This window comes from Octopus sinensis, unplaced genomic scaffold (assembly GCF_006345805.1).
Source record: "Octopus sinensis unplaced genomic scaffold, ASM634580v1 Contig09178, whole genome shotgun sequence".
Classification (NCBI taxonomy): domain Eukaryota; kingdom Metazoa; phylum Mollusca; class Cephalopoda; order Octopoda; family Octopodidae; genus Octopus; species Octopus sinensis.
Window position 1 is genome coordinate 12,737 of NW_021831665.1, and position 12,858 is coordinate 25,594.

The window sequence follows — 12,858 nt, forward strand, 5'->3', positions numbered from 1 at the left end:
TGAAAAAATTATCAAGTTCCAAAAGAATAGACTTGTTAATCTCCGAGTGATAGGTAAGGAAAAGTGCGCATCTTTAACCATTATTACATGGAAGCCAGCTGAAATATAAACCATATTTTTGCTGTTACTCGTGTTTTGTGGATTATATTGTTTTGTAAATAAATCAGAGACCCACAAACGTAAGTAACAAAAGGATAATTAAAAAAGACTCTTGACTACTATTCAGCCACCTACACTAGCTAATCTGCATATAAAAAAAATACATTTTTCTTTGAGACAACTTTAATTTTGTTCATTTTAACCAAAATGCAAAAAAAAAAAAAAAAAAAAAACTTTAATTTTATTTTTAAATTTTTTTGTCCAAATAAAAAATCAAAAAGAATGCATGAGGCTCCGTGGGATCGAACCCAAGACCTTCTGTTTACTAGACAGACGCTCTACCACTGAGCCACGGAGCCTGTTACTAAATTTCATTAATTTTTTTTAACTCCCATCTCTGACAATGATCCCAAAAGTTTCAAATACTGTTTGCAATTTTTTTTACTGACTATGAATATTCTATTGCGTAATTTAATAATTCTGTCGAATTTTTTGTTTACGTTACACTATTATCCTATTTTGTAAACAAATGAGAAAGACCGATAAGTGTATATAGAAATATATTTTTGTGGTATTTTTAATCGAATTAATTACTAAATAAGAACATCCTGTATCAATTTATTGTTGACAATTCTTTTGATTTTTATACTTCTTGCAATCACAACGACTAATTTTATTTAAAATACGTTAATTACATTCATTAGAAGGCCTACAAAGATAAATGTAATTGATACTGTTCCAAATATATAAAATTTCTAAAATTTACCAAATGAAATAAACTTTTGACGTCTAATTTGTCCTTATTTTCTAACCATATATTGCTTTTCGTTCCACAAGCTTTGAATTACGTATTTTTCTACCACTCCATATGGAAAAAAAAATTTTATTGTTATAGTTGCGAGGTCTTTGTCTCCATTAAATTTTTTGATTATGGCGAACTCTAAAAATAATTAAAATTTTTTGTTAAACTATTTCGGACTTTTTCGCATATATTTATAATCATACATACAAATTTCGGCCGAAGTGAAATTGTCAAATTTTGTTTCAATGTAGAAAAAGAAATAATTGTTATAATAGTATATAAATTTGCATACTTGAATAAACGTTATCAAAATCTATCTTTAATTTTTCTAATACCAAAAAAGATTCTTTGGTCTTTTGATTGTATCCAATATCTGAAAGAAGCATTTATAATTATTAAGCGTAGGAGTTATTTGCTTTATGAAATCCATATTTTTCGCCGTTTCTCATCTATTTATTTAAGAATAAAAATAAACTATTTCTATTTTTCCTCTAACGCTTGTCCAGAGCCTTTTTCTATAAAATCTAAATGTTCCACTCTTCATAAAATTTCCCATATATTACCTCTGGCAATTCTAAAATATATTTTCTAAATCTCAAACCTTGATACCAAATGTCATAGCTTTTATTTCCACAATTCATGCTGTAAGAGTTATATTATCAATTTTAAATGCTTTAATTATTTCTAGAAATTCATTTAAAAATTTTTTACCAGTCAAATTTAGACATTTTGGATCTTCAAAAAGAGTCCATTGACAAATAAAATAATTCTAAAACAACATTTGAGATTATCATAGCATTACCTTTCCCTATTGCAATTGAAAAAAAAACTGTAATAATAACATTTAAACAATCGCAAGAAAATGCCTTATAAATGTTGTATTTGATAAATTGACACGTTTCCTTCCTCAATAAATACGCCAATTTTAGATAAAAATAAGAGAAAATTTATTGCTATTTTAAATAATTTCAAGTGAGTTATTAAGGTAATAAAAAATAAATTCGTATTTTTATTGGGAGACCACAGCCAACATGACTCCTTACAATTACTAATGGGTACTTTTTCCGTGATTATTCAGCTTTGATGTTGCTCAATATATCAAGTCTATCAAAAACATAAAATCTTATTTTCATAATTTTCGATTTTTTCTTAGTGGGTTATATGCCAAACACATTCATTGTTATGTTTGTTCAAGGCGACAGTTCCTACTGTCAGTTCACCAAGTAAAATAATCAAAAAATCATAAAAATCGATCGAATCTCCGAAGCCAATTTTGAAGAACCAAATGTACAAATGTACGAATGCATGATTGTACGAATGCATGAGTTGATCAGGAAAGTCAGCGGATCAATATCACCATACTGAACAAGTCGGGATTGAGACTAACCCACTCATCATTAATGAAATGCTTAAGAAAAGGATAAAAATAGTCGATATTACTATTTCAAGGACATGGCGGGGGGTGGTTGAGGATAATGAGTAGGCTCGTGTGTTTAATTTATTAAATGTAAATAATTTATTTGAATATGAAAAATATGCTTGTTCTTTTATCACTGCAACAGAAAATAGCACAAATCAATTTCCTAATCTCAAGGGTAGAAAACGAGTCTCTCAAAGTATTACTTTCCTCCCAATCTCGACAAGTTTCGTATTAAGAATCTAGTAGAGGCTACTAAATCTGTTTCAGGCCACATAAAGAACACAATTAGAATCATCCTCTAACTAAGCCTATGCATAAGTTATATCCTGTAAATTCTTTTTACCCAAATACTTAAAGTTTTTAGAACGATTATTTTATTTGCGACCAGGAAAAGTTAGAAAACAAGAAAAAACTTTCCCGATACAAAAATAGAGGAATTTAAATCAACATTAAAATTAATTACTAAACGGAAATTAATCAAGATTGTATTTTAATTAATAGCTAATTAAATTTTCACAGAATTCCGATCTGTTTTCAAACTCCGGAAGTTGCTTTCTTATCATTATTAATTTGTTTTGACCTAGGATATTAAAATTTATTTAATTACTTGTATCATAATGCACAAAAGAATCAAAATTGCAATGACTATATACCCACATATATATAAATCTATAATATTATAACCATTTGGACTTTTCATTGTTTTTATTTCCACGTTAGTTGAAATTAGTACGTTTCTGTGTGACCATAGGGTAGCACAAATGTAATTATTATTGTTGTAAGTGAACCTAAGATTCCATTTGGTGTAGTGAAACAAATTCTAAATAAATGATTATAATTTCAAAACTTTTTTCGATTTTTCTACAAGCTTGGAATTGCGGGACACATAATAGGAAGAGGTAAAATTCTCTGTTCTTGTTTTTATATTAAAATGGTAAAAATTGGTATACATAACTTACGTCAAGATTTTCATAAATGTTATCAAAATCTATTTTTTATATACCAAAAAATTAAAATACCAAAAAATATTTCTTTCGTTTGTCATTATCCAAAATCTGTATTGACTCCAAACTTTTAGTGTATCGTAATCAATGTTTGTTTTAAATTGATAAGAAGCATTCCCGTTTTTCTTTTAATAATACATACAAAAAATACAAGTGTTATTCTCTGTGGATTCTTGGAGAGATTCTTCCTACCGAATAAAACACGATCACGATTTTCAATATTCGATTCTCATAAAACACGGAGGGTAATTCTGCAATTTTTATCAAAGATTCTAACCATTGTACCAAATTATATAATAGTTTTCCACAATATTTTTTAAAAATACTTGATGGATTGATTTTAAAGTCATTAGTTATTTCTAAAGTTATATTTTTTAAAGTTTTTTATAGTCACATTAAAGCATTTTGGGTCACCAGTAAGCGTTCCATTTGACAAAAATATTAAATCTAATAATAGGTTATATTCGAACTATTACCTTGCATAAAATGATTTCAATAATAAAAATAGCACAAACATTCTACCAATCGTTAGAAAACTGGCTTATCGCTATTTATATATAAAATAAAACATTTCCCTATTACGATTATTTTGGAAATTCCAATTTAAGAAATTAGAGAATAGCTTCTATTCCTCTTATCAAAAGACAACAAAAAATGGTCAGGACAGTCTCTATTTCTGCAAGTCCCCTATACGAATCATTGTTTAACTACTTTAAAAATCGTCCGCTTTTTGAGCTATCGACATGCCTTTTCAGAAGAGCCATCCAGGACTCTCGTCCACGTCGGGAAAAATCTTCATTGCCATGGTCTGGGATCACTAGTTAGGACTTTGCTCTTTTTCCTTATAACCCGGTGATCCTGGGGTAACAATAAATAAAAGATTGTTTTGGACGTTATGTTAATATTATCAGAGATATATTCGATGATTATAATTACACTATCTACTCGACAAAAGGCAGATCCATTTGGGGCATCAATTTTGAAAAATTTCCCCAAAAATTGAGGTCTGAAATTTTCTTCAGTTTTATAAACATTTCAATAGCGTTAGCATATTTTTCATAAGTAAAGTATTTTTAAGAAAATTTAAATATGATTCTCACTAATTTTATTGATAATTAGAGTATTTTTAAGTAGAAACAAATTTTTATTCTAATACACAAACATTATCTGTTATTTTGTTTCCTGTTGCAGATTTCTTCATATGTATGTCAAATATTTTTCTGAAATTGTAATAGTCTTTTAACGCATCGGGAAACAAACGGTGAATATTCTCTTCAAGGTTAATCATTGCTGTTATCGTGTCCAACAGTTGTTTAATTTTCAGCAAGTGTCCAAATTTTCTTTCTAACTGTCACTGGGAAAATCTGTTTGAACAGGCTTAGTATTAAAAAAGTTGAAATATTTTTTTAATACGTGACACAGCGCCTAAAAATTTAATTCTGTACTTAGAGGTTGCTGTAATTTCTAAATTTGGAAATTACCACATAAAAATTATATCTTTTTCAAATGGCGAGTCTGGACATTGTGGATTGGTCGTCCCGCGAGGGTAATTTTATTCCATTTTTTAAAGTGAAGGACTATTTTCGGTTATTTATTAATCATCATTTACGGCTCTGTTTTTAGTGTTGAGGGAAATTTCTTTATGTTTGGCAAAGATGAAAGATTCTTCCTTTGTTTTGTTTTAGCAAACGATAACATAAAACCATATGACAAAACTAGAATTGATTTAAACATCAGAATTGTTGTAGTCGAAAAGCTTGTAGTTGAATTTGTACGCAGTCGCGTGGTTGTAGACCTTTGCTGTGGTCAGACTATTTCCTAAGTAATATCTCAAAATGGCATTGTGTGCTGGAATGGGGCAATTGTAGACATTCGTTTAAAGTAAGCAGTAACTTCCTGTTTTATCATTCTATTTATAACCCCCAAGCTTGCACAACATGGCAAGCCCAGCACAAACAGTCACGACTAACTAATCAAATGAAGGAGCAAGGAACGAAGGGATTGGTTGTGCCGATCAACATTAGCCTCGAAATCTTCATTACAGCCATCCGTCTCCAAAGAGAGGTGGGGAATTCTGATATGTCCAGTTCCCATTTGTCAACCTTCTACCGTAGCTCACCGCAATTCATTTGAATCCGGACAGGTTTTTGCATAATGGAGATTCTTCATCGGTAATGTGATCAGGGGAAGGTAGGAGGTCCCCCTTTCGACATCTGTGTCGGGCCAGATGGACTCATCGCCTCACAGGTGGGGAACGTTGACAAGATTTGACCCCGGATGAAAACTTGGTTCCATCGGATTTGAACCCACGACGTTTGAATTCCAACATCCATAGTCTTCAGCCAACGGGGTTTTATCATTCTTCATTGTTCGTAACCCAGAAAAGAGCTTTCACACTTACCGAAAGGTGGTATACAGGTGAAGCTATCAAACCACCAATCTCTTTCGAAACTCTCATTGAGAAGAATACAAAAGGGCATCAATGGTATAAAGAAACGAACGATCTTGTGTGGGCTCAAGAGAGCAGCACAGAGCGAAGCTGAGAGCAATGATCAAATTCGTCGGGATCACCTAGTTAGTTTTTTCTTTTGGTTAACGGTGGTCTTTGGAATAAATTTTGATTTGATATTATTTTAACCAAACAGGATAGAGTAGTAGGTAAGACAGGTGTAATGAGTGTTCTAACTGATGTCGATGTGACTTTTTAATGACTATTTATGCAGTTCTTTGTAGAGTAATGTTGTATGCCGTTGAGCGACAACTCGTCTACAGGCGAGTTGTCGCCTAACTCGCCTAAATTTATTTGGCGACAACTCGTCTACGAAGTTTCAAATTTCAATAAGACATTTTCCACAATGATGAAAGCTAAATGGTAGCATTTCCTCAATAATTTTCGTTCCCACGATGAAACGTCTTTGTAGGCTCCCACAAGACCAAGACATTGTATTTTCCGCCATATCATTTGGCCGAAATGGAAATTGCAGCCAAATACATTAGACGACGAAAAAACTGATTTTGTGGAGTTAATTAACCCCTTTTCAAAATCAATTCTATATCGCAAACTTTCAGGAATTTTAGGAATGGTCGGAACAAAATTTGGTATCAGTGTCTCTTTCCCGTTGAACGAGACGAGTCAATGAACGTTCCTTGGCAATATTTTAATGACGTCAAAATGGCTCCAATGAGGCTTCTTGACACCACATTCATAGTTCTGTCTTCTGACGCCTTTGCGGCATCTTTCAGGTCAGAAACTAGTTTCATGCTTTTATCTCATGATCCTCAAAGGGGCCATGGTTATGAGCATTTTTGTGCTCAACATGTTTTGAGCATCCACCGTGCACCTCGCCCTGCATTCTCGATTTCTGCACCTCCAATAGGTAAGACCGTCTTTTTTTCTATCTGTATTATACAAATAGTTCCGGTGTAGTAAAAGTTTGCCATTTCTTTGACTTTTAAGCAGTTCAAAGTCAGTCATAATAAAGATTAAAGTAAAAAAATGTTGAAATTTTAATTAATTAGATTTAATCTGGTAAAAATAAAATTTTTTATTTATTTTATGTAGGCAAGTTGTCTCGTCTATAGGCGAGTTGTCGCATAGCCGTAATGAGTGTTCTAACTGATGTCGATGTGACTTTTTAATGACTATTTATGCAGTTCTTTGTAGAGTAATGTTGTATGCATATGAGTTCTGTTTTGCGTGTTTTAAAAGGGAGGGATGATGTATTAGTAAGTCTAAAGTTGAAAAGCGTAGGCCGGACGTAATAATGGGGCTGTAAATAATATTTACTAATCATTACTAGCAAGTGTAGTGTTTAATGTATCCCTACTCAAGCACGTCCATTCCCAGTTCTTGTAGTATTCAACAGGCATGAAACGAAAATTGTTGTTTTTCTAGAAAGAGAGTGTAGGGGAAAATATAAAATACGTGGAGGACAGTCAGTTCAGTCCTGGCATTGTGGAAGCAACAAAAACATGTGACCTTCAATGACGTATTCGATTTAAATAATACAATCAACCCTTGTTAATCCGAAAAATTCAAATCGATTTTACCTTCGGATTATGAAGGAATCTAAAATTTATGTGAACGTTAGATAAATGATCAGATTATTGATCAAATTACTAATCTGTTTATAAATACCTTTATTTTTTGAAAAATCGAATAAAGTTCTTTGTATAGTGTTTTTTTGATTAATTTTTGTAAATCATCCGAGATGTGTTTCAAATTTTTTACAATATCGTTTGTTATATTTTGAGAAAAGCAATTCGAACAAGAACTTGATTTGATGGCAATTTGAATGGCATCAAATAAAGTGGTTGGGCTAATATCGTAATCATCAGCATTGAGTATGATATCTTCAACAGTGTATTCTTCTTGAAACAGTGCAATGGTTTCATCGTCATCAATGACTTTTTCTGTTTGAAACATATCTTCTTCAATCATAATTTAGTCTAGCTCATTATTGCGTGCCTCAATAATTGTATCTGGAGACAACTCTTCTCCAGCATAAGACTCATCAAGACGTTGAATAATTCCAACTTTTTGAAACAATTACTGATGGTTGCTTGTTTCACACTTGTCCAAACTTTGTGAAGTAAAAATATTGCATGTCATCAGCATCATTCATTAAATTTGTTTCTTCGTGAAAAACTTTCAATTTCAAATTGAACCGATTTTGAATTTTTGAATTTATATAAAAACTTCAGTCCTATTTCTAACCATAGAATTACGAAAAGCGTGCTGTAAAAAATTTAAAAAATTAATTACAAAAAATTAATCAACAAAATTTTTTTTAATAATAATAAACAAAATTAATCCGAAAATATTTTAATCATAGAGTTTGGATTGCGGATTATTGTTTTTTAGGGAGAATTGATTCAAATTTGGCAGGAAAAAGTTTTGTTAGATTGGACAAATCAATTCGAATGAGGTTCCCAGTGTCCTTTCATCTGTCCCCTACAACGAGAAGAACTTGTTGTTCTGGAATCGGAGACTCCTGGGAAGACTTATCCCCTTCAGAGCATTCAAAGACTTTCAATTCAAGTGGTCCCAGGATATTCTTCTGCACATGCAGAACATTTGTTTCGGAGGGAAATGTCGACATTCTTCTCCCACCTTTCTACAAATCTCAACCCTATTTCTTGGCCATCCCCAAAGTCATTACTCCAGAGGACCTGTGTTTGTTATTGACCTCGATTTCCTGGAGATGGACTTGGTTGCTGATCTGGTGGGCCGACAGTTGACCGGTGAGGAGAAGTATGAGAATTTGGTCACCCACAGCATCGTAAATCCACTGCAGGGGTCTCATGGTGATTCCCATCTACTAAAAGAGTATTTGAGGCTGATACTGTGATGTCATTACTGCAATGGTCGTGTTTTTTGTGTGACTTATAAGCATGTTATTATCTGCTATTAGTCTTGTTGTAAATCGATAGATGTCCATTGAAATTTAGTCGCCCTGTCCGTCTCACTAGTTACTATGCCCAAATGTCTGCTACCCAGAAACATCCCACGCTGGTCCACGTTGCTATTCGTCACAACCAGACCATGTCCTTCCGTCTAGATGTATCACTCATTCATAAGCAATAGAAGCGTCTCACTAGAGCAGATGTGTTCAGAATGGTCAACAGTATTCTCTGTGAGTACGAGAAACATTTTTTCGGACTGCATTACGTCGACTCTCAATAGTGAATATGGGAAGGGTGTATTTGATTCATTTCACAATAAATATTTGTATGATGGAGAACGTAGGATAAAAGCAGGTTAGTTGTGTGTTTGCATTGCAGTGTATATATGCGGGCATGTGATTGTATTTTTGCTGATAATTCTTCTGTCGTTGTTTGTAGCCTACAATTGATATTCTCATTTGTTTCTTTAATGCTAAATCGATTAATTAAACAAATTAATATATTTAATGTATGGGAAATGAGGTTGAATTGGCCATCACTGTATAAAGAAGGGACACTGTGTATTATTTAGAACAATTTAGTTATTGATAAAGCTATTAATCTGGCATTATATGAAAGTATGCTTATCAAAATCAATTTTTATTTCTGAATATTATTAGAATACATTAACACAAAATGTTTTGATTTATTATTAATTTCAATATGTTAAAAACTTAATTAATTGCAAAATGTTCAATGACTGTAAACCCATATATAAATTTATAATATAACATAACCATTAGGACTTTTTATTGTTTTTATTTCCACATTAGTAGAAATTAAGTATGTTTCTGTGTAACCAAAAAGGAGCACAAATGACAAACTCGAGAAAAAGAGAAAGGAAGCTTTCAAAAACATTGTTTCTCGCGGTATAAAAATTAATAAAAAATGGAAAAACAATGAAGATAGGCCATCAGAAGGTGATCTTGTACTTCTACGTACAGATAATGACACCATATCCGTTGTATGACAAGATATCCGTTGTATGACGGAATTTATTCCACTAAACACAAGATCATCAGTGTGGACAAGGATAGATGTTCTTTAGGAGAAAATGGTGAGATTGTTCGAATTTACACATCTCAAAACTTAAAACAATTAAAAAATAACTTATTTAACTCTATAAAAATTTACTCAAAATTAAAATTTAGATTAGGTTTGGCAATTAAGGTCATGTACGATAAAAGCTAAGTTCTGGTCCAGGCGTTTGTTATACGTGGGTTTAGAGCTAGAAATTGTTTTAATTATTTTCTATATATTAAAATACAAATTCTATAAGCACATATCATAATTATAAGCCTTTATATATAATAAATTGTTAAGTTCCAACTACTTTATTTAAAGTTGTCTGTTTGCGGTTTGTTTTGTTTTCTAACAGACTTTAAAAAAATATTTAAAAAATCAACCACTCATCAAGTAATCAATAAAGTACGAATTTTATGACCTGATAATATAGATTAATCGATAGATAAGAAAATGAGTAAGTTTCATAAACGGACTGTGAAATATAACAATATATTTTTGCTGCCATTTGTAGTCTATGGATTCCATAGTTTTATTCTAAGCAACCTCAAAAAATTTAATGATTTTTTAGAACAAAAAAATTGACTTAGCTTTTACCCTACATGACCTTAATCACCAAACCTAATGACATTATGAGGTACAGTTCGAACTTTAAGTCTCTTTTATTCTCTAAAAAGAACACGAAGAAGGCAATAAAAAAAAGAACTTGGTTTTCCAGGGGGCCGCAGTACTGGCTGGAGTCATTCAGAACAATGAATCCGCCTGGGTCACACAAAAGGAGTATAGAGAGCAGGGAGTCAGATGTATGGCTAAACTTAAATAAAACTAATTTAATTTAAACCAGGATATATCTAATTATAATAATTGGTTTTAAATAATTAATAATAATTAAGATAAAAAACTCTAATTTCAAGAATATTCTGCTAAACCATTTAAAGACAAATTTATTAAATTTTACGACAAATTTATTAAATAGCATGATAGAAAATCGCTTCTTTTGTAATATATGTGTCAGATCGGTTAGGTAAGAAAACTAAATTGTCAGACACTTTATCCTAACTATCTCATAGTTTGCCTTTGAACAAAAGTCCACGACTCAAAAAAATTTCTTGAATAAGTTTATCATTCTGTCAATTTTGTTTACAAAATGCTAGGTGATTGGGAGTTTATGTAGCTTACAAATCAGTAAATTGATTTATTAATACAATGTTCACTGAGATTTTGAGATGAACTTCAATTCTGAGATGAAATTTTAATGAAGAAATTTTACAATTTTTATACACGTAGAGTAATGTTCAGAAATGTTGACTTATCATGAGACAAAAAGTCTATATCATATATCACTTCAGCTTGTCTCTGCGAATCGTGTAAAATGCCCTGCTCATATCAATGCCCAATATTATGGTTACCATTTCAAATTTTTGGCATATGGCAGGAATAGATCTACCTCCTTATATTACATCTGCAATTGATCTTCCAAATCTGAATCCACTTTGAATGATTAATTTATTTTTATTAATAATAAAGTAGCTTTATTCAAATAAAATTGTATCAAATCGAAAGTAATTGGAGGATCAATAAAAAGTGAAAAAGTAGTCAAATATTGTTTAGTTTAAATTGCAATTTAAAAATATTAAATTAAGTAGAAAAAAATAAAATTGAATAGGTTAGATTTAATTTATAACTCGATGACACATTTTGTTGTTTTTGCAATCATAGTCAGAAGTTTCGGCTCGAGTCCACTCAAAGTAGCAATAAAGTATAAAGACAATATTCCTTCCAATATCTCTTATGGCCATCAGTTTGATTTGAAATGGATAGAATATCTTAAAACATTTAGTTGTTCATTATACTAATTTTCGTAGACAAAAAATATCCACAACACGAAGAGAGTCGAAGACGGGAAATATTTCGAAGAAATCTCGAACTAATTGATCAACACAACTTGAAGTACGAAAGAAGAGAGACTTCGTATGCTCTAGGCATCAATCAGTTCGCGGACATGGTATTTTATCACTTCTCTAACTAGTCAGGAATTTGGAGAAATGCAAAAAGGATATCATTTTGACCTCAATTTAACCGAATTTCAAGAATTTAGTTTCAAGCTCGAATTTTTAGATAATTATGACGTCCCAGTCAACTTTAGTTGGGTGGATCGTAATGCTGTCACTCATGTTAAGAGTGAAGGAAATTGTGCATCCTGTTATATATTTGGAGCTGTATAAGGCACTAATCAATTCGTAGTTGGGAAGTTTTGAAGGTCAATTCGCTATTAAATACGGCAAACTTGTTAGCTTCAGCGAGCAAAATGTAATCGACTGTATTGGACCGAACGGATGTGGTGGGGGCACCGTGCAGAGTGTTTTCGAATATATAATGAAAAATGGTGGCATTGACACCGAAGAAATGTACCCTTACGAAGCCAGGGTGTACAATCTCATGTCAATCTTTAGAGTTGGTTTTGCAGATATAGAAAAAATGTTGTAAAAATGACTGGATTCAAAACATTCACATCAGAATCTGAGTTAATGAAAGCTCTGATCAACGTTGGACCGATCACTGTAGCTATCTGTGCTTTAGATTTATCATTTCAATTATATAAAAAAGGTAATCTTGAATGTTCTAAATTAAGGAGTTTACGACAATCCTCAATGTCAAAATTGTACAAATCATTCCATAGTTGTCGTTGGTTATGGAATTGAGAATGGAAAAGAGTATTGGCTGGTCAAGAATAGGTACAATCAACCGTCTATAGGCAGTTGGTCTAGTTACTACGGAGAGAAAGGTTATATAAAAATGGCAAGAAATAAGAACAATCAGACGTTACAATATTTACCCAATTTTAAAATAAATATTTTTAGTTATTCACACTTTTAATTCATTACTATCATTTATTAAAACATTTTTTAAAGCTTTCTGCGAGCTATAATATGAGATAGTCAAAATTTGAGAATTGGCCAATATACTAAGAAAATTAATTTTTATCTTAGTAAATTTCGAGGTGGCCAATTGCGAGAGTTCACTGTATTCAATTCTAACAGTATTTAAAATAATTAGTAAAGTAG

The 12,858-nt window shown here is 31.6% G+C and overlaps 1 non-coding gene across 1 annotated transcript; it reads right to left on the minus strand.

Moving 5' to 3' along the window:
- Window positions 1-388: 388 nt before the first annotated feature.
- Window positions 389-458, minus strand: Trnat-agu. The gene has a single exon. It is a non-coding gene; the product is annotated as a tRNA-Thr (tRNA).
- Between the last annotated feature and the right edge of the window lie 12,400 nt (window positions 459-12,858).